This window comes from Triticum aestivum, chromosome 3A, assembly GCF_018294505.1.
Source record: "Triticum aestivum cultivar Chinese Spring chromosome 3A, IWGSC CS RefSeq v2.1, whole genome shotgun sequence".
Taxonomy (NCBI): Eukaryota; Viridiplantae; Streptophyta; class Magnoliopsida; order Poales; family Poaceae; genus Triticum; species Triticum aestivum.
This window is the reverse complement of record NC_057800.1, coordinates 123,353,201-123,357,664: the sequence shown is the minus strand read 5'-3', so window position 1 is coordinate 123,357,664 and position 4,464 is coordinate 123,353,201.

Below are 4,464 nucleotides of genomic sequence, written 5' to 3'. Positions count from 1 at the left end.
TGTCCTTGGGAGTGCTTTGCTTTATATAAGAGTTCATCCAGGCTTGTCCTTTGCTACAAAAAGGATTGGGCCACCTTGTTGCACCTTACTTACTTTTGTTACTTGTTACCCATTGCGGATTATCTTATCACACAACTATCTGTTACCGATAATTTTAGTGCTTGCAGAGAATACCTTGCTGAAAACCGCTTGTCATTTCCTTCTGCTCCTCATTGGGTTTGACACTCTTACTTATCGAAAAGACTACGATAGATCCCCTATACTTGTGGGTCGTCAGTAATCTTCCTCTGCGGTATGTTTGTTGAGATCCGATGAATTGTGGATTTATGATCAGATTATCCATGAATATTATTTGAAACTTTCTGAATTCTTATATGCATGATGTGATATCTTTGTATTTCTCTTCGAATTATCGGTTTGGTTTGGCAAACTAGGTTGGTTTTTCTTGCAATGGGAGAGGTGCTTATTTTTGGGTTCAATCTTGCGGTATCCTCACCCAGTGACAGAGTATGAGTAGCGAGGCACGTATTGTATTGTTGCTATCAAGGATAAAAAGTTGGGGTTTTCATCACATTGCTTGAGTTTATCCCTCTACATCATGTCATCTTACTTAATGCGTTACTCCGTTCTCTTGAACTTAATACTCTAGATGCAGGCAGGAGTCGGTCGATATGTGGAGTAATAGTAGTAGATGCAGAATCTTTTTGGTCTACTTGACACGTATGTGATGCCTATATGCATAATCATTGCCTTGGATATCGTCATACCTTTACGCTTTTCTATCAATTGCTCGACAGTAATTTGTTCACCCACCGTATTATTTGCCTTCATGAGATAAGACTCTAGTGAAACCTTTGGACCCCGAGTCTATTTTCCATCATATTTATTTCTGATCTATTATTTTGCAATCTTTTATTCTCATATCTATAAACCAAAAAACCCAATATTTTATCTTTTGTTTAGTTTTATCTATCTCTATCAGATCTCACCTTTGCAATTGACCGTGAAGGGATTGACAGCCCTTTATCGCGTTGGGTGCAAGTGTTTAATTGTTTGTGCAGGTGCATAGATTGGGGACTTGCTTGTACCTCCTACTGGATTGATACCTTGGTTCTCTAACTGAGGGAAATACTTATGTCTACTTTGTTGCATCACCATTTCCTCTTTAAGGAAAAAATCAACGCAAGCTCAAGAAGTAGCATTGTACCACGATGGATCCCCCACCACTTGAATACATGAAGTTGAACTTCGATGGTGCATTGTACTTTCTATGGAGGGGTTGGTGTAGTCTGTCTAGATGAACATGGGGGGTTGGTGTAGTCTGTCTGGATGAACATAGTGCTTTCTATGGAGCTTCTGCAGTTACGTTTGAAGTATCACTGATCCGAAGACGTTGGAGGACACCAGCTTGCCATGAAGCCATTTCTTTGAGTGAGGACCTGGACCTTGAAAAGATGCACATTTCATCAAACTATTTGAGAGTCGTTTAGGCTTGAAGTTGCAAACAAAATGGGTGGACATTGCATGATAACCCAAGAGATCAAGAAGCGAAGTGCTTCGTTTGTGTCATCTACTTTCAAGTTTGAACCGCGCAATAGCAATGAAGAAGCACATAGACTCGCTAGGATGGCGTCCTCACTAGTTATGGGACGACATGTCTAGTTTACTTCACCCGCTGAAAACATATGTATCCCTGTAAATCGTCATACGAATGGAATAAATTGCGTTGTTTATCTAAAAAGAAAAGGCGCATCAGAAGATCTACATGTATAATTGTAGCATAGATTGGAAAAAATAGACATTTGCCTCCTTTAGGAATCTATATTTGCACACTGCCTATCATACCTCCCATATCTTCTTCGTTTCCTTGCAGTCTCCACCAACTCACACTTCCATTGCTCATCGACGCGGGCAAACCCCAGAACCCCAACCAGGCAACACCATGGTCGTCGCACTCCCCATCCTCCGTCGCCTCGCGGCTGCCTTGCCAGCTTGTCTCCTGCGCCCTCCATCCTTGGCCTTTCCCTAAGGTAAGAATGCTCGCTCTGAATTTCTTGCACTGTCTCATGATCGTCGACCAGAACCCTTCTTCCCTTCTTCAGCTCTACACCGCCGCCGCCTCCACCCTCCCTTACACTTGCTGTGTGCATTAATTCCTCTTTGATTCTGGTGGCCTCGGTTCTCCGCCGCTACTGCTCTGCTAGGGTAAGGGTTTTGAGAAACCAAGCCATGCTCTTTACCTTTTAGTCCATTTCTCAGTCCTCCACTGTTCAACATGCCATTGCCGACCGAAAATTGCACCTTCACAGGGAGGAGACACAGGTGGAGGCCTCTCGTCGGTGCGTCGTGCTTACGCCTCTCTGCTCTTGGTACCCTTTTCGATGGCCAATGTAAGATGGTTCCATGTCGTGGGTATGTTTGACGCACTATATTCTGGGTCCGTAAATTCAACTAGGTAACCAGAAAGGCTCTGCTACTAATAGGGAGCCACCTCCTTTGGTGTACCTTCCCTTCGGTGTGCATCTGCGCTTCCCCTGTTCGTGCCCCATCATGCATATTCTTCCAAGGTAAATGCAGTCGTGGTGTTTGGCTGCCTGCTCCTTTTCCTTAATCAAGCTGCAAACGGATAAATTCTTTTGCGTTTCACAATATATGAGATGCAGGGCGAGAGGACGTGAATTTAATTGTCGAGTTCAGCTACATTTAGGTTGATTTGCCTAGATTTGACAGGGTTTTAGAACTTCTTCAGCATGACCACTTAAAAATAAACATGTACATTAACCCCAAAATGGGCCTTTGTCCATGTAACATAGAAGACTATGGAGTAAGTAACTAAATGCTACTCCCTGCGTCAGTTGTAATGACATCTTATATTACAGAACGGAAGGAGTGATACTTTATAAATCCGCAACCATGTTTGTCTGACATTCGGTCCTTCATATATATGGTGAACTTTATTAGGTATATATACTAAAATGAGAGTTGGGATCAGCGAACATCAAGAAATGTGTTCTGCGTACAAATGCAAACACGCCTAATCTCAAGTTTTTTGGAAGGCACTTATCTCTGAGAGTGATATCCAGAACTGAAAAAACAATTAGATTTGAACACACTTGCTTAAACATGTAGTGCTCTTCAGAAACGTTGCTAAAACCAGATTCCTACTGATCAAATCATGCATGTGTACTGTATGACCACTCATAATGAACATAACACAAAACTAGTATTCCCTTCGTAAACTAATCACTAGTGACCTAAAACGTCTTATATTAGTTTACAGAGGGAGTACAAGAAACACACACACGCAGGAAAAATGAACGATCTGAGGGCCAATGACTTGTACACATAATCAGTCTGTCTTTCCTCCTTTTCCAAAAACAACAACAACATAATAAGTCTGTCCAATGTCAGGGGCCATCAAGCATGACCTGCAAGACGATGGAGGTATTATCAATTAGCTCTAAATGCTTCCTGTCATTTTACTTGGAACATGGTACTTCACATGGGAATAGGATTGTTAGCATAATCATTGTTGGGTATTATTCCGTCTACAAACGTCGTGTAACTCTATTGAAGAGGGGAAATCATATTTTTTTTGAAAAGGGGCCAGGCCCCGGCCTCTGCATCAGAACGATGCATACGGCCATATTATTAATAATAATCAAAACGTTCAGCAAAAGTCTTCGGGTCTCAAAAGTAAAGAAGCTCGCAAAGAGCAAAAGCAACATGACAGGAGAGCCACAACTGACAGGCAAAAATATAAAATAGGAAACTAAACACCTATCCTATCGCATAACCACCATCCAAACCAGTTGAAAATATCCCGAGCTATCGTCTCCCATCGGAAAAAACACATATTGCTTCTGTTCTTTTTTAAAGATGTCTTATGTTGTGTTCTTTTTAAAGACAGTTCCATTCTCTTCTACCAATCCAACATTTGCTGCAGAGTCCTTGATCTCTTGAACAACCATACTATCGGGGTCACAATATTACCACCCACCCAATCAGGAACAAAGCACCTCGTATAGACATAGAAGTTATTCTGTATTGTTAGCGGCTTTATCGCTTGTTTGCGTAGAGGGCCCCCAGGACATCCAGCTCACAGTGATCGCCGTGTGTCCCCGTGTCACATTTTTCGCTGCCATAATTCGCTGTTTCAGATTGAAGTGATGACGTAGAACACGAATCTCTACTTTGGCTACTTCATCCATGTTGATTTTGATGTAGGCCAGCCGGAGGCCGCGAACATTGTCTATCTATCCTAGCCAATCAATTCCTGTTCATTTCTGGCTCCTTCGAGTCCATGTGGATGAACTAAACGAAACTGGTGCATGTCTGTAATTGAGTTGAGCTCAGCCGGGTAAGTCACTCGCTGAATCACTCTATATATCTTAGTACATGCCCAATAGCGTGCAAAGTGCCTGATGCTTGAAACTTTCAGCTCATTCTCTTCCTGCAGGAGAA